Genomic DNA, 19,050 nt, shown 5'->3' with positions numbered 1-19,050 from the left:
ATTCTCTTCCATTTATGGTTGGAAACTGACGAGAGCTCACTGACAATCTGCTAACAAAACCACGTATCTGTGCCTTGGGCTTCTTTCTTGCCGGGAGCAGCCCAAGAGGTTGCTTTTCAGAGGAGAGGATGAAGCCACCCGGGCCTTTGAAGAAGAATTTTAAGTGAGACCCATTCTTGAAGAGAGATTTGCAGCAATTGATCCAGATAGCTTATATGTACGTGTGTCTTGGGGTTGTGTAGTGCTGTTAGTTTGTTTTTTAATTCTTCCTTTTTGACGCAGATATTTTATTTGCATCGTTTAAACTTCACTTCTGTTGGCCTTCTACATCTTTTAACTTCACATATATTCTTTGGGACATGTCCTTAAGATCAGCACAAGACCTTAAAAAAAAGCCTTGCACAAGATCTAGAAGTGAAAAGACAACCTTTAAAAAATATATATAGCTATACTCTTCCTTTGGAATATTAGAGTTCAGGATTCAGTTTTCAACTTGTGTCACCAGTTGTTCATTTGGACTTGGTCAAGTCATTTAACCTTTTGTCCCAGTTCCCCCAGGGATCAATGGCACGTTTTCCCCCATCCAGATTTTTTATTCTTTCTCTTCTGGCATTGTTTGGACTGTTCAAGCAGACCATGGCTTTCTTTTCTTTTCTTCTAGGGCTTTGGACAGTGGGTTGGCTGAGGCTTTTGGATGTGGCTCATATACAAACATCATGCATGCCAGGAGCCTCCTCTTGTTCATCAGTTTAGCAAGCGGAAATGAGAACCCGTGACTTCCTTGAGCCAGTCAGCAATATCTGTTTCTTGGAAGGTTGGCCAGTGAATTCTCCACAAAAATAGTTCTGAAAAGTGGATCATAAAAGCAGATCTTAATAAGTACCTTCAGAGCAGGAATTGTGGCCTGCTTGTAATCATTTGTTATACCTGGGGTTCCAGGAGTTATTGAGTTTGATTTTCAACACCGAGCAAAAGCAAAGGCACCCCCCCCCTTTTACTCAAAATTTCCATCTTCTCAGACAATTCTGCTTTTTTTAAAATAGAAAAAAATGCCATCTTATTGTAACAGTTGTCTGCCATTAACATAAGTTCTACTTGGAGTAGAGCGGGGACACAAAGAATCAGGGCTGGGAGAAAAATAAACACATTTGTAATGCAAAAAATTTATAGGAGCATTCATTAAAAAAATAATTATCAGGCACTGGCTCTATGGAACATTAAGGTGAAAGGGGTGGGAGGAAGGAATACCGGACACCTAGGAATGCAAATCTGACTCCTAAGAATCGGGACCCTATGCTATGTCGTTCCATAGCCAGCTATCTAGGTTGGGAAAGGGTTGAAGGGTCCTGGGTCAAGATCCCTTCAACAGTTCCACAAAGTATTATTATTATTATTATTAATAATAATAATAATATATTTCAATTTATATACCACCCTTTATCAAAAGATCCCAGGGTGGAGTATAGCATTAAAAACATATTAAAGAACATCAATGATAGAAACAAAGTAAAAAGCATATTGACAGACAGCATAATAATAATAATACTAATAATACTAATAATTATAAGATAATCATCATAATAGTCCCCTCCCCCACACTTTTACATGCCATAGATTATTTAATAGCCATAGGCCTGGGTAGATAGGAATGTTTTTGCCTAGTACCTAAAGACATGTAATGATGGTGCCTGGTGAACCTCTTTGGGGAGAGCATTCCATAGTCAAGGAGTCACCACAGAAAAGGCCTGCTCTTTGTTGCCACCCTCCAAACCTCTCTGGGAGGGGGGAAATAGAGAATGGCCTCCAATGACAAGTGCAGGGTCTAGGTTGGTTTGTATGAGGAGAGGCGGTATAGAGGTGCTGAGGTGTATAAGGCTTTATACGTCAACATCAGCACTTTGAATTTGTCCTAGAAACTAATCGGCAGCTAGTGCAGTTGTGCCATAATTGGCACACACCGTACTCTTAAGCTTCTGTTAGAGCTCTTCAGGCTGTCAGAACCCAACAGATGCTTGCCATTATGTTTCGACCATTGACTTTCTTGACTAGACCACTATAATTCTCTGTGTAGGACTGTTCTTGAAGACTGTCCAGAAACTTTGGCTGGGGCAAAATAAAGCTGCTAGAATAGCCATGCCAGTGGTGAGGACCTTCCAGTCTCTGTGACTAATGAATGCTACCTGGCTGTTTTGGCTAGGCCAAGAAAATGCCACCTATTCTACATGTGAAGTGGGGTGTGGGGCAGAGAGAGACATGGCTGGCCGAAAGGGGGCTTGCAGTTATCATTGATTAGAAGCATGTGGAAATCTATGTGCACCAACAATCAGCTGATCAATTTAGCTTGCAAAGCAGTTTGAACATTGTAACTTGCAACAGTTTTGCTTTAGTTATATTGGTTGCCAGTTTGTTTCCAGGCTGAATTTAAAGTACAGTGATACCTCTGGTTGCGAACGGGATCCGTTCCAGAGCCGCGTTCACAACCTGAAAGGAACGCAACCCCCTTCTGCACGTCTGTGCACGCGCACGTCACGATTCACTGCTTCTGCGCATGCGCATGACGTCATTTTGCACGTCTGTGCATGCACAAGCAGCGAAACCGGGAAGTAACCTTTTCCAGTACTTCCGGGTCACCACAGGATGCAACCTGAAGCAAACATAACCTGAGGTATGACTGTACTGTATCTACTTTCCATGCAGAATGTTCCTGGTTCAACCCCCAGCAGTATCTCCAGGTAGGGCTGGGAGTGCCTCCTGCCTAATACCCCAGAGAGCCACAGGCTGTCAATGTAGACAATATTGAGGTAGATGGACCGATCATCCAACTCTATATAAAGAAACTTTCTATGTTTAAATGCATAATAAAAAAGGGGACACAGATTTACATAAAAGGCAAATTTAGAAATAATGAATGAAGCAGGGGTGGCCAAACGCTCCAGATGTTGTTGGACTCCCATAAACCCCAGCGAGCGTTGCCAATAGTCAATGGGATGGGAGTTGTAGCTGAGCAACATCTGAAAGTCCAAAGATTAACTCCCTTTGCTTTATAAAGAAATACAGCACATTTTCTCACTCCATATCTGTAAGGGTATGTATATAGAAAAAGATAGATGGATAGATCCTGCTCTATTGTACCATAGCTGTGTGCCTGTTCAGCTTGCTGTCCTGGTGCTATCTGCAGATGAGCAACTTCAGGGCCTCTTCTGCTGTCCCAGACTTTCCTATAAGATGTAAGGTGGTGGGCACCAATAGAATGTCTTTAAAAGAGGATTAGACAAAGTCATGGAGTAGTAAGGCCATCAATGGCTGTGTTCTTCCTCCACAGGCAGAGGCAATCTGCCTCTGAATACCAGTTGCTGGGAGTCACAAGTGGCAAGAGTTGCTGTCAGGCTCAGGTCCTGCTTGTGGGCTTCCCATTTGGGCATCTGGTTGCCCATCATGAGAACAGAGTGCTGGACTTGATGGTTCATTCCAGCAGAGCTCCCTATGTTCAGACCTACTGTGGTACCAGAACCTCCATGCTCAGAGGCAGTCTCTCGCTGTATACCAGTTGCTAGGAATCACAACTGGGGAGAGTGGAGCTGCAGTCAGGTTCTACTTTGTGGGCTTCCCATTGTGGCATTTGTTTAGCCACTGGGACCAGAATGCTTTACTGTATGGGTCCCCTTTGGCCTGATCCAGCAGCCAACCTCTTATTATGTTCTTATGGCCAGATAGCCGTTTAAATTGAGGACTTCTCTCTGTCAAGGAAAGCACATGGTGTCCCCCCCACCATGTTGCAGGTCTCTCAAGAGCAGGGGTCAGCAAACTTTATCAGCAGGGGGCCAGTCCACTATCCCTCAGACCTTGTGGGGGGCCGGACTATATTTTGGAAAAGAAAAAAGAGAATGAATTCCTATGCCCCACAAATAACCTAGAGATGCATTTTAAATAAAAGCACACATTCTACTCATGTAAAAATATGCTGATTCCCAGACCATCTGCAAGCTGGATTTAGAAGGCAATTGGGCCGGATCCGGCCCCTGGGCCTTAGTTTGCCTACCCATGCTCGAGTTTTAAGCAGAGGTTCCCAAACTGAGGCTTGAAGGTTTCTTGTTTCAAGACTTCAACTTCCTCCAGTGGCAGGGCTCTTTATTGCCCTCCTTTGATGTAGCCACTGTCTGCATGGAGATAATTAAGCATTACAGAAACACCAGTAGAAAACATTACTCCAGTTGTTATTGTTGTTTAAATTACAAGAAAGTAGTTTCTGATTAATCCTTAGGAAGAATGTTCTGATAGTAAGAGCTCTTCAACAGTGGAATGGACTCCTTCGGAAGGTGGTGGACTCTCTCCTTCCTTGGAAGTTTTTAAGCAGAGGTTGGATGGCCATCTGTCAGGGATTCTTTAACTGTGATTCCTGCATTGCAGGGGGTTGGACTAAATTACTTTTGGGGTTCCTTCCAACTTTGTATGATTCTATTCCATACCTGGATATGAAAGACACTGCAAACTCACAAGCCTTGTCTGAGTGTTCAGCAGACATAATAAAGAAGTGGAAGGTGTGATGAATTGCTAAACTACAAACTGTATATACTGATCAAAGCCCTGTAGCATATTTGAGTTATCTGACACTGCCGTTCAGCAATCAGGTGGAATTTATCACAGCATAGTGACCATGTGACTGTGCCTCTTGCTTTGCCTTTATTGGGAGGGTGTGGGTAAAGAACCTCTGATTTTTGCACTGGCAGAATGTAGCCCTTGGTTCAGAGGTTAAGAGTTGCATTGGTTGGGAAACTGCCCTACTAGAAAAAAAACAACTAACTAAATGAAACTATCACAGGGACGAACAAAGGAGGCTGCCTTCACCCCATCACATACATACGCCTAGATGACTATGACCCCCCCAAAAAAACCCCATATACGAATCAATATAGTTACCTTAACCCAGCAACACCGCCCCCCTCCCATCAAAACACACTGCAGCCAATCTACAACAACCAACCATGCCCTGGGCCCTCTGATCTCTCCTCTGCCAGCAAAAATAAGGCACCTATCCACGCAACACTTGCAAAAAACCCCCACTCATATACTTTGTAAAGGATGAAAGGATTTTTAAAATAACATTTTTATGAAGTCTCCAAAATCATTTTAAGGCATTTATCACCATATACAATTTTTTTTAACATCCAAAGTTTCTTATTGACTTCCCACCCCATCTTCTTCGTAAAGAATGAAAGTTTACTATCCCTCTCACCCTGCTTCTTTTTTCTCTCCCTCTCTCGTCAATTCTCTTTCTCCCTCAGCCCCACATTGCCGGCAACAAAAAGGTCTCAAATTGACTGTAATTGGCTTGTATGAAATACTCTATGTCTTGAAAACAGAGACACTGGATGTACTTTTGTTACTAATGGAATATATTTTAATAAAAATTGATATTTAGAAAAGATTTGCATTGGTTGCCCCGTCCACTTTTTGCCTCTAATCCCATGCCTCACTGGTGCCATGCAGCCCCTGGAAGGTTGTCCAAGAGGGGAAGTGGTCCTTGGGGTGGAAAAGGGCTGAAAAAACAGTGATGGAAATAGTGTAGGGCAAGAGCATCTTGGGAAATATGAAAGACACGTCCATCTACACACACACACACACACACACACACACACTGAGATCTATCACTGATGCTGAGCTCAGGATACCATCATTTTGTGACACAAGATTAGGTTTCGCCAGGAGCTGGGCTTCTTCAGTTTTGTCCTGAGGTTGTGAAATGTTCCCTTTTGGGAGACTTGCTCATCCCCTTTCAGAGACTGACAAAAACATTATTTAGTCTGCCTAGACCCGTTGATCCTACTACTGCTGTTTGCTCTGCTCTTTTAAAAGTTTTATTGGGTTTCAACTGGGCTAAATGTTGTGTTTTAATCATCGTGGCAGTGTCTTAGATGTTTTGTGTCAAAAACAGCTTTGATAACTACCGTTAAAAAGTAGTTGGAAGGACAGTTCCACAGTGGCAGAGCATCTGATTGGCATGCAGAAGGTCCCAGGTTCCACCCCCAGCAGCATCTCCATGTAGAGCTGGGAAAAGACAATCCCTGAAACTCTGGACAGCCACTGCCAGTCAGTGTTGACAGTATGGAGCCAGATGGACCAAAAGTCTGATTTTATATGAAGCAGCTTCTTGTATTCTTATTTGATTCAGCTCTATATTCAGAACCATGATGACTAGTATCTTTCTTTGGGGAGGGGCATAGATGAATGGTAAAAATGCCTGTTTTGCATGTAGAAGGTCTCAACTTCAATCTCTGGCATCCCCAGTAGAGCTGGAATAAAACTCCCAGACCCAAACCCTGGAGAGCTGCTTCTGCCAGTCAGTGTAGACCAGGGGTCTGCAACCTTTAAGACAAAAAGAGCCACTTGGACCCGTTTCCGAAGAAAAAAACACCTGGGAGCCGCAAAACTCATCATTATAAAAATAACTTTTTTGTCACTTTTTTATTATTTCTTTGTTTGACCCCTCAGAATTACTTCTCATAGAAATAAACGTTAAATTAACAAGTTACCTTTGTGTGTGTGTGTGTTCTTCACTCCCCTTCAAAACAGTGACCAGCGTACATGCCCCCTTTCAATGCAGTGACCAGCGTACATGCCCCTTACAATGTAGCGGGCGGGCGGGTGGGAAGATGATGTCGGGACGGTGCGTGACTAACGCACGCACCGCCCCCATGCGACGTCACAGCCAGTACAGCGCCCGCCACAGTGGGGAGTGTTGGGGCGCACAATGCGCCTCCTCCCCTTGCTAGTATCCGCCCTGGAGCTGCGGCAAAGGTGTAAAAGAGCCACATGCGGCTCCGGATCCGTGGGTTGCCGACCCCTGGTGTAGACAATGGTGAGCTAGCTGGACCAAGGGTCTGACTCCACATAAGGCATCTTCATATATCCCTAGTGGGTAAATAGTTTTGTGAATTGTGGATTTTTGTTTTTGTTTTAAGCCATCGTTGCTAGCTCGAGCAATATTGCTCCCTAACACAGTGGTTTCCAAAGTGGAATTTCCTTGGGGGGGGGGGCGGCACTGAGAGGCAAGGGGGAGGCAGGGGGTGCTGGAGTATCAGACTTTGAAAAGCTAGTGTCACTGGATCAAGTCATCAGTTTTGTTGAATTAATCAAACTGAGAAGTTTGAACTGGATTTTTACTAAATGTGCAATTGTTACTGTTTTTAATTTTATTGTGCTGGTATCTTCCTTAGTGGCTTGTGCAAACTCTTTTTCTGAACAATCATTTTTCTAGGGTAGGGTAGTGGGCACTGGGGATGAGTTTATGGAACCATGGGGGTAGTGGCCCGAAAAAAGTTGGGGAACTACTGTGTTTGTGGTGCTTAATCAAAACACCCCCATTACGGCTTCTACAAGGGTTGTCTCTCCCCCCCTCCCTTCCTGCTTGATTCCACCTGGTAAATATTATCTTAAGAGGTTTGAAGAACCAAATGGTTGACAGCTGCAGCTCCCACCCTTTCTAGCTCTCCTCTTTCTTCCCAGTTTGGATACTTATTCGCACCCCCTTTTTGCATTGTGAAAAGGAGTAGATCAGATGCGGGGTGTGTGTGTGCTGCTGTCTGTTCTTGCTGCAGATGTGGTCTCAACAAACGAACTGCATCCATATGTCTCGAAGAGAGGATAAAATTAACTTGCTCTTGCTGTATTTTTATTTTAAAACACAAGTTACTTTTAAAGCAGAGAATTTTCCCATCAAAGCAAAAGCTAGTTCTTGTAAAAACTTAGCTCAAATAGAGCAGAGAAAGTGTGGTTCTTGGGGAACCCTCCCCAATTCAGTGCGCCCTGGTAAAAAACCTCCCCAAAAAATTGTAACCAGAGAAGTGATTTCTTTCACTGCCAGCCATTAGATTCTGTAGACATTCCTGTATGGTGAAAGTATCTTGTTACAGTAACCCCAGAGTAGCCTAGTGAAGATTTGACGTTTGCTGTGGTTCTTAGAAAATGCTGGGCTCTTTCTCTACGTGATTTGCAAGGATATGTGTTTGAACCAGATTCCAATTTCCATAATTGGGAGAACTGAAGCATTATCTATACCCACCCACTCAAATTCAGTTCTGATCAAAATACAACAGATGAAATCCAGTACCAGAAAAGCGCACAGTTTGTGCTGTTTGAACCCTTAATGCAGAAAGGTTGTAGCATTTTGGAATATTTAAGTCACACCGAAACTATACATTTAAAGTGATGTAAACAAAATCTGCTCCCTTTCCCTTATGGGGTATCCAAGAGCCCGTACAGAGTCCTTAAGTGGGTTCCCTATCGGCAGAAGAAAATAACAGAGGCCAACCAGAGAATATTGAGAAGCAAAGTGGCTAGTAAGCCTGATCTGTATTGAACTGTTGCAACAGGGTCCTCACACCTCATGCAAGAGGGAGGAACAACCCAGAACAATGGTGTGCAAGCCCTTATATAGACTTTTTGAAATTGCCACCCTGTAAGCTTAAGGCCACCCCCCCCCAGTACATCACACATACATCACAGAAAGAGTGGTCTACAGCAGAATCCTAAGGCCAGGATACCTGATAATGGTCACTGATTTCATGACTTGTACAGTCTGGCTACACTTTTGTGATGGTTAATACTTTAGTTCCTGAATCCAGGTCACAGGCTTACCCTATTCATACCCAAATGTGCCCTTAAGGCAGGATTTTCTGAGCACAGAGACAATAGGGAGGCTTTTCCTATTTCCATCCAAACTGCAGAGGAATATTTGAGGTGACTGAAAGAGTCAAAATGACTTTAGGACTGTTTTCCTATACTGTTTCAGACGTGTGTGTGTGTGTGTCTGTCTGTGTATCTGTCTTTGCCTGGTACATTTATGAACATTTATTTTATATCTTAGACCTTATAATTCTTATAACAAAAGCATTCTAGTTCCACGCTAACAGACAGAGCTTCCACTCTAGGAATCCTGGGAACTGTAGTTTGAAGAATGCTGACCTCACAGACTTACAGGCTCCAGCAACCTTAACAAACATTTACGTAGATTCTCCATGGCTGTTAAAGTGCTTTAGTTACAGATAGGTAGCCGTGTTGGTCTGCCATAGTCAAAACAAAAAAAATTCCTTTCAGTAGCACCTTAAAGACCAACTAAGTTAGTTCTTGGTATGCACACGAAAGCTCATACCAAGAACTAACTTAGTTGGTCTTTAAGGTGCTACTGGAAGGATTTTTTTTTTGTTTTGAAAGTGCTTTAGGAATGCTTTAAATGCAGGGCATGGAGATCACCTAAGTTTAGAGAAAATCCGAGTAAGAGGTGACATGATAGAAGTTTATAAAATTATGCATGGTGTGTAGAAAGTGGATAGAAAAATGTTTTTCCTCCTCTGTGGTAACACTTGGACTTGGGGACATCCAATGAAACTTAATGTTGGAAAATTCAGGACAGATAAAAGAAAATACTTCTCCATGTTGCACGTAGTTAGACTGTGGAACTTGTTCCCACAGGAGGCTGTGACAGCCACCAACTTGGATGGCTTTAAAATAGGATTGGACAGATTCATGGTTGAGAAGATGGCTACTAGCCATGATTTCTATGCTCTGCCTCCACAGTTGGAGAGAATCATGCTTCTGAATACCAGTTTGGAAACTGCAAGAGAGGACAGGGCTCTTCTACTCAGATCCTGTTCTGGGGCTTCCCATTGGCTCATCTAGTTGGGCACTGTGAGAATAGGGTGCTGGACTAGGTGGGCCATTGGCCTGATCCTGCAGGGCTCTTCTTAAGTTGTTATTGTCAGATCTGAAACTTCAGAGAGCTTCATTGGAGTGTTTGAGAATTGCTGTAAATAGTTACCATTGCTTTTAGTTTGTGTGCTGTCTTTCTGTGTAGATGTATCCCAAAACTGTTCACAGCTCAAGACTAGCAGTACAGGAACAAGGGTATGTGTGAAAACATTATTACGATAAACTGGGACTGGAGAACCTTGTTCAGCACCAAATGTAGTGCCACCCATTTCCAACTCGGACAGCCACTCCAGAAGGATCCCATGGTTGATGGTATTGAAAGCTGCTGAGAGGTTGAGGAGAATTACTGTAACAGGGACACATCTCTTCTGTTTCTCTCCTGATAGAGGTAATCATACAGGGTGACCAAAGCAGTTTCTGTGCCAAAACTGCTAAGCCCTGATTGAAATGGATCTAGAAAATCAGTTTCCTCCAAGAGTGCCTAGATCTGGGTTGTGACCACCCACTCAGGAACCTTGTCCAAGAAGGAGAGATTAGTAACTGGCCAGTAGTTTTTCCAAATCCAGGGAGGATTTTTTGAGGAGTGGTTTTACCACTGCCTCCTTCAAGCAAGGAGGGACCATCTCCACTCGCAGTGAGGCATTAATCACCTCCCTGGCACAGCCAACTGCTCCCTCTCTGCTAGTTTTTATCAACCAAGTGGGGCAAGGGTCCATTCCGCAAGTGGTCACCCTGACCAATCCAAACATCTTGTCCACATCCTTGAGCCTTGCAAGCTGAAACTCATCCAACACAGCAGGACTAGGAAATGCTCTGTACACTCCACTGAGCAGAATCAAGATCCTGGTGGATGCAAGCAGTCTTATCCTCAAAATGCTTTGCAAACAAGTCACAGTGAGCTAACATTGGTTTCTACCACCTCTTTTAGGTCAGACTGTAGCAGGCCCCATACTACCTGGGAAAGCTTCTGGACAGCACAATGCGGATGCAATGGAAGCAGCAAAGTAAGCCTTCTTTGCAGGCTTCACTGCCCACTAGGTAGGCCCAATGATGAGCCCTCACCATTGTTCAGTTGCATTCAGCTGGATCTTTCCTCCACTTGCATTTGAGCCATCTCCTAGCTTGTTTCCTCACCCTAACCTCTGGAGTATGCCAGACATCAAACTGCTTCCCTTACAAATGACATGCATTTCATGCTAACTGTTGCTGTCCAGACAGGTGTCTCTTATTTTGTTTGATGAAGCTAAACAGCTTTTGTTAAACATGGGACAGGTGTGTTAGTGTTTTGCATGAAGGGGGAAATAAGTCCCTGTCTTTCTCTCCTTCATTATGCATTTCTTCCTAGGCCTTCTGCTGCTTTGTTTGGTTCCAGACTGTGTGTTTTCCATCCATCCATCTCCTCAGTCTCCCCAGTGAATCTAGTATCTTGCTTCCTCACAAAAGGCTTGGCTCCTGCCTATCATCCATTTAAAAGAAACACCCAGTTGTAATGAAACTGGGTGTGTAGTGTCATGGGAAGATGTGTTTCGCAAGTGTGAAAGGTCATATAGGATCCCTAACAATATTTATTTACACAGAGAGAGAGAGAGAAAGAGAAAGAGAGAGAGAGAGAGAGAGAGCAGTCGCTGTAGCAAGTTATTTGTGACTTCATCATGTGCACAGTGAGCGTGCATTGATTTCTTTTCCCCTCTGATTTCCATTGAGCATGCATAACAGGATGCAATCTTAAAGCAGCAAATTGGAATACAGGCAAGGTATCCTTTCTGAGTTGCTCAGACTTTGTGTTGGGCACCAGGGTACATGATCTGGCTGTATGTTCTCTTTGCTGATAGATTAAGCCTCTGCCTATCTCTGTTGAGCAGATCGCACCTGTGTCTGATGTCACAGGTGCATGATGGTGATGCGATATTTAGAAAATTTGGCACCACCTCTGCCTGATACTGGAAGCCAAAGCTCTGTGGTGAAGCCCACATTTTATGCATGCATGCACACACATACATACATATATATATACCAGAGTGGTTTACAACCACAGTAATACACACACACACACACACACACACACACACACACACACACACACACACTCCCTGGTCACCTGCAGGGAGACAGTTCCACCCTGCCCTCCTCCCATTTCTGTGGAAGGAAAGCCACATTCTTGTCCATGGGATTCACCTCCCAGCTACTATAAAAGTCCTGCTGCACCTTTGGGGCTGTGGAGACTCCAGTCCACCAATGCTGCCGCTGTAAGGAAATGTGCAAGTCCTCAAAAAGTGCACCAATATTTGTTCTTGTTGCAATGTGCTAAAGCTAGTCTGGTGGAGATTAGCTGTAGTGGAAAAGTTAACTGAAAAAGCAGACATTGAGGGGAGTCAGTCTGAAAAGTACAAGCTGAACATGAGTGATGCAGCAGCGAAAAAGGCTAATGTTATTCTAGGTTGCATCAACAGAAGTCTAGTGTCCTGATCAAGGGAAGTCATAGTATCACTTTATTCTGCCTTTGTCAGACCACAGCTAGAGTACTGTGTCCAGTTCTGGGCACTACAATTTAATAAGGATACTTATAAGCTGGAGGTTGTGCAGAGGAGGGCAACCAAGATGATCAGGGGTCTAAAAATCAAACCTTATGAGGAACAGTTGGGGGAGCTGGGTATGTTTAGCCTAGAAAAGAGGAGACTGAGAGGTGATATGATAGCATTTTCCGTCTCTAAAGGGCTATCACATAGAAGATGGAGCAAGCTGGTTTTCTGCAGCTCCAGAGGGCAGGACCTGAACCAGTGGCTTCAAGTTGTAAGAAAGGAGATTCCGACTGAATATCTGTAAGAACTTTCTGATGGTAAGAGCAGTTCAACAGTGGAATGGGCTTCCTCAAGAGATGGTGGGCTCTCCTTCTTTGGAGGTTTTTAAGCAGAGGTTGGGTGGCTATCCATCATGGATGCTTTAGTTGAGATTCCTGCATTGGACTAGATTATCCTCATGGTCCCTTCCATCTCTACAATTCCGTGATTAAATGAAAAACCATACTAAAATAGTTAACATCAGAAATTAGCTATTGTGGAAATATGTATACTTGATAGCCTGCATAGGGCTGGTGGAATAGAAATGTTTTCAGCAGATATTTAAACGCTGAAACAAGGTGCCTGCTGAATCCCTACTGGCAGAGCATTCCGCAGGACTAGGCCAATAAAACTAATGGCTTGGCTCCTTGTTCTTGTCAAATGAGTCTCACCAATTGAGGGAATAACTAACAACCCTCCTGCAGGTGGTCTCAGTGATTGAGCTGGAATACACGGGTTCAGGCAGTCCTTGAACCACCCTGGATCTACGTTGTTCAATATTTTGTAAATTAATAGCTTGAACCTGGCTTGGTAGAAGATGGGCAGCCATGTGCTGTCAGCCAGATGCCCCCATCAGCAGTCTGCCCACCACATTCTGCACCATCTGGAGCTTCCGAATCAGACCCAAGAGCAATTCTACATAGAGTGCATTGCAGTAATCCAGACTTGAGGTTACCAGTGCATGGACTACAGTGGTCAGGCTATCCGTGTTCAGGAATGGCTGTATCTGGCAAACCAGACTGAGCTGGTAAAAGGCACTTCTAGCTACAGAGGACACTTGAGCTTCTAGTTATAGAGATGCTCCTTCAGAGCTGCTGCAGTTCTTCAGGAGTGCTGAATAGGGTACAGAATCCAGTCACTCTACACTCCATTTACACACACACACACACACACACACACACACACACACACACACATATATATATATATTGCTGTGCAGTAATACTGCTTAGTGTTGTATTTATCCTGGACTGTCCACACATCCTTCCGCTTTATTAGGTTTGTGATGCTTCCACTGTGTTACTGAATTATTGCCATATGGAGCAGACACTGTTGTGTAGTGCTACAAAAGTGGTTGGGTGGGGGACCAGAACATCTGGGGTATGAAAAGTTACAGGATTGCGGCAGGAAGTTACAGGACATGCATCAATTGGAAACAAACCTCAAAACATTTGCAGGAGCAAACCATACTGAAAATGGAATTGTGTGTAACCACCCGATGCCTTCTTACATGCAAATAATCATGAATGCACAATGAAATTGATGCCTGGAGGGACTTGTGTGGTGTTCTGAAGTGTTTCTTCAAAGAGGTGAGGTGACCCAGAGGTTGCATTAGAAGAGCCTGCTGGATCAGGACATAGGCACATGTTGTCCAACATCATGTTCTTACCAGGGCAAGCCAAATGTTTATATGGGAAACCTGTAAACAGGACTGGAATGAAAGAGCTCTCTCTCCTGCTGCAGTTTCAAGAAACCAGTATTCAGAAACATTGCTGCTTCCGACTATGGAGGCAGAACATAGCCACCATGGCTAGTAGCCATTGATAGTCCTCTCCATGAATTTGTCTAAACCTGTTTTAAAACTATCTAGGTTGGTGGACATCATTGCCTCCTGTAGCAGTGATTGTCATCTGTGTGAAGAAGTTCTTCCTTTTTTTTGTTTTGAATCATCCAATATTCAGCTTCATTGGAAGTCCACGAGTTCTAGTGTTATTGGAGATAGAGAAGGTTTCTCCCTCCAATCTGCCATGCCATGCAAAATTTTATAAATTTCTATCGTATCACCTCTTACCCACCATTTCTCTAAGCTAAAAAGTCCCAAATGCTGCAACCTTTTTGTTCACCCAGTTTGGCGAGATCCTTTGGTGTTTTTTTGTTTTTGCATGCTGCTTACGTTCCGTCTGAAAACATGGACACTTAAATGTTCTTCAGAATGATCTAATAAATATAGGGCTAAGATCTCAAATAGGACCAGCATAGGACTCAGTACCTCTTTTCCTTGATAAGTGAAATTGATTTTCTGCTATGAAACTTGAACCAAATTGGAAGTTAGCAATTTCAGGACCCCTCTCATCAGTTACTACAGCCAGTTCCAAAACTGCTGCTATTTTGAGGGTGGGATTCAATCATACCCTGTCAAATTCAGGCTGGGCACAGTTGGGCCATTTGCACAGCAAACACCCCCCCCCCCCAAAAAAAATCAGACACTTTGATCAGGAGAGTGATAGAGAAATGGTTTGGTACCACATCTTCTAACCTTCCTGGAATGAATGCTCAGCAAAACAGCCATTGTTGTTGCCATTGTTCCTTGCAAAGTTTGGTGCAAGCAACATCAGGGGGGAAGCTGAATTAACAGGCTGCCTGCATGTGACCTACGATGCATGTGAGCTCTGTGAGTGCAGCTTTCTCCCTATTGAAGTGCAGAGTATTTGAGGCCTGGGACATTCGCAGAGAAACCAAAATGCTTGTTTACAAAGCTATTGTACTACCAACCTTACTATATGCTTGTGAAATATGGACCACTTATAAACGCCATCCCCAACTCCTCGAAAGATTCCATCAACAGTGTCTCCTAAAAATTTTTACATATCACTTGGGAAGACAGGCAAGCTAATATCAGTGTACTGGAAGAATCAAAGATCACCAGTGTTGAAGCAATGATTCTTCAACATCAACTTCATTGGACTGGTTATGTTGTGCGGATGCCTGATGATCATCTTCCAAAGCAACTACAGTGGTACCTCGGGTTACATACACTTCAGGTTACAGACTCCGTTAACCCAGAAATAGTACCTTGGGTTAAGAACTTTGCTTCAGGATGAGAACAGAAATTGTGCTCCGGCGGCGCGGTGGCAGCAGGAGGCCTCATTAGCTAAAGTGGCGCTTCAGGTTAAGAACAGACCTCCGGAACGAATTAAGTACTTAACCCGAGGTACTACTGTACTCTATTCCAAACTTAAAAATGGAAAACGTAATGCTGGTGGTCAACAAAAGAGGTTTAAAGACTGTCTCAAGGCAAATCTAAAAAAATGTAGTTCCAACTGGGAAACACTGGCATGCAAGCACTCCAGTTGGAGAACAGCCTTTACCAAAGGTGTCATGGGACACTCGAACTCAGGACGCAAGGGAGAAATGTGCTAAGAGGAAGGCATGCTTGGCAAATCCACACCGTGATCAACTCCTGCCTGGAAACCAATGTCCCCACTGTGGAAGGACATGTGGATCCAGAATTGGCCTCCACAGTCACTTACGGACTCATTGTTAAAACCGTGTTTATGGAAGACAATCTTACTCGGCTACGAGGGATCGCCAAAGAAGAAGAAGAAGAAGGAGACGATTAGGGGTGTAATTCAGCATATTTTCCCGTTCTGCCCCATATTTGTTGCCTGCAGCCTTGGATCTGTTCTGCTGCAATTCACTTTCTGTCAAAAACCATGTTATTTGTCTCACCCCCTGCTGTGAGGAAATCGTGTAGCACACGTAATTAATCATGTAAATTATGTAACTTAGGTTGTCATTAGGTCATTCCTCCCCATTCATTCTAGTGCAAAGGAAAATAAATGCATTTAGGGGTGGGGGACCATAATCAATTACCGATTGTTTGCGTGCTGAAGGCAGCAAAAGTAGCAGCAATTATCAGTTGTATTCACTGGGTTGCTTTCTGTTGCAGACATAAAGTGAACACCGGCAATTTCCCCTCCTGTGTCTGTTTTTGTCGGAATGTTCTGACATCCCTAACCTTGAGGGAAGCTGTCATGGCGTGCCATTGTTTGAGGAAGTGAGCCTGTAATTGGCAGCCGAGGAAGTAGCTGCAGTGCAGAAGGAAGTCTGTCGCTTCACTTTAAAGGATGCTTTTGTGGGGAGGTGATTGTGATGTCTGCAAGTCCACGGGACATGGCACTTGTTGTTGATAGATGTTGGATGTTGTCTTTCCGTTGGACCTGCCTTGCAGTTGGTACAGCTTGGAAGCTGACTTCCCCTGCAGGTTTCTAGTGTTTGTTTGAGAGGAGAAATGCAAAGTTTAGTCTGTGGAGGAAGCTCCTGACTTCAAGAGCTTTTGTGTGGGTGGGTGGATATGTCAACTGCAAATGGGGATTGAAGGATATTTTTAATGTTCTGGTTCTGTCTGTTTCTCATCTCTATCCCTCCCTCTCTCCCCCCCGCCCACCCCAAGTTCTCCACCTTGCTGCACCTATTTGCATTAGAGGGGAGCAGCTGAATTCTCATGAATATTCATCAGCATTTTTGTGTTAATTTCTCCCAACAAACTTTGTATGATTTTTTTTTTACTAATGGTACACATTTTTGCAAAGCCTTCCTTGTAATGTAATGCATTTCTTTAATCTGTTTGTTTATTTCATAAAATTTACACCCTGCTTTATTGTTAAAAAAACCCCAACCCTCAAAGTACACCTTCTTTATGGCAGCCTCACCTAAAGAAAAAGCTTCTCAGTCATTGGCACCACCAGTGAATTTTTCTAGTCCTTTTTAAAAGCCATCCATGTTGGTGGCATTCACCACCAAGTGAGCACAACTTCCTTATGGCACTTTAGAGAGGCACATTTGAATCTGATTTAGTGGAAAAGAGAAGGAGAGACAGGCACACACACAGATTTGAATGTGCCTCTAAAGAATTTGGCTCCCTTTTTGGAACAGATGCTTCTGCGAGGAGGAAGTAAAGGTGAAAAGAGGTGTTTTAAGATGTGTACGTGTGCTTTTCCTAGTGTGGAAGCTGTGGTGGGAAGTAGGGTGGGAAGTGGTGTGTTGTAGAGCACAAGTGAAAAGGAACCCTGGAGCAACAGTAGCAGACTGAGGCTGATCAGACCCAGTGACTAGTGAGCTTTGAGCTCAAGAGCCTCCTCCTCAGCAGCTCCCCTATGCCACATGTGAGAGAGGCATTGCTCAAATCTGGAAATGTTGCATTGATTTAAATAAGGGTGCCACCTTAACTAGTGACTTTACTGTAGCATAGTAAAGTAAAGCATAGTATAGTTTCTGTAGCATAGTGCTTATTCTGTTTGCCTAACACGCAAAAGATCCTCAGTTCAAAACCAGGCAGAAACAATTAAAGTGTCAGAGAGGGACCCAGGAGAGACCAGGGTTCAAATCCCCACTGGGCCATGAAACTCACTGGGTGTGACCTTTGGCTACTCATTCACTCAGCCTACCCAACCTCTCAGGGTTGTTGTGGGAAGCTACGTACACCACCTTAAGCTTCTTGGACAAAAAAGTAGGATGTCAACGTAAAAAATGAACACATATGGATGGACAAATATGTCAAATTTTCATTTCCCCCAAAAGTTCAGTTCACATTTCCACATCAGTTTTTGAAGTCTTCTCTCTTCATGAAAATTTCTCTGCTTTTTAGTGTGAATTTATCCTAATATGCACATTTTTAATATGCAGTTTTGCCTAAAATGTACTGATTTGCAAAGCAATCTGCCTTAGTGGAATGCATTTGTGTGTGTGATTTTCATTAACATATTCATTTTTGTACACACTTCCCTTGCTATGTAATTATTTGTACATATTGCTTGGCTGGAGAACTATGTGAATTTTGGAGGATTTCTGTGTTTTGGTTTCTTGTATTTAGTTGAGAAAAAAACCAAACCTGGATAGATTATGCTTGCTGGAAGGTTGCTGGACACCACCACCATCATCATAATCTGCCTTTCTTTTCAATAAGAAATACCCAGGTGGTTCAGAAATTGACATAACATCAAAATAACAAGAATCAAATTATTGTAAAAAGTACAGCTACCTGTAATTAAAGTACACAGCAAAAAAACCCAAAAACCTACATTAAAGCATCCTTAACATAATAAACAAGCCCATCAGGACAATGTGACAGTTTAAATAGCAATCAAAGCAGAAGGTTCAAGTCAGATATCGGGGATGTCTGCTGAAGCAGGTGGTCTCTCCAAAAGCAGGCTTTGTTCTCAAATAACAAAGCAGGAGATAGATGTTGTCTTTTTACTTCTGCCACTGAAGTTCATACTACTTGGAGTGCAAGCTTTCAATACATGTGAAGTTCTTCAGATTCTATGTTCAAGAAAAGCATCACAAAATGTATTGTGTGTGTGTATGTGTGTGACAGAGAGAAAGAGAGAGAGAGAGTGCTTCTGCATGCAAAGCAAGTGCTCTGTCACTGAATTTACAACCCTACCTAAATTTGGCTGCCAATAGGTCCTGTTGTTAAGGATTCAGATATTCTTGGAAGTTGTGCAATTTTCCACCTTCAGCCGTGATTGTGTGGTCACTCAGGCCTAATAGGTTTCAAGATCTATGGCCAATGAGCACTATGAAGATACGGGTGATACTTTGCATCATGTCCTGCTTTCAGCTTTCTGTTCAAGGCATCTAGTTGACCACTGTCAGAACAGCCTACTGGACCAGATGGGCCCCAGTTGGCCTGATCCAGCAGGGAGGCTGTTTCTATCTCTTTATGAAGATCACTCAAAAGTAAATAGTTTTCCTTGATTTCCAAGTTGTGCTTTCACTGTTCTCC

The 19,050-nt window shown here is 43.4% G+C and overlaps 1 protein-coding gene across 2 annotated transcripts in view; it reads left to right on the top strand.

Annotated features, from left to right (window-relative positions):
* Positions 1-19,050, top strand: part of ABL1 (ABL proto-oncogene 1, non-receptor tyrosine kinase) — a 118,241-nt gene that overhangs the window by 52,625 nt on the left and 46,566 nt on the right. The gene's annotated exons all lie outside the window — the stretch shown is intronic.

Source organism: Podarcis melisellensis (assembly GCF_964234715.1).
Source record: "Podarcis melisellensis genome assembly, chromosome: Z".
NCBI classification, from domain to species: Eukaryota; Metazoa; Chordata; class Lepidosauria; order Squamata; family Lacertidae; genus Podarcis; species Podarcis melisellensis.
The sequence above is the reverse complement of the archived record's forward strand: the minus strand, read 5'-3'. Positions and strand labels throughout refer to the sequence as shown.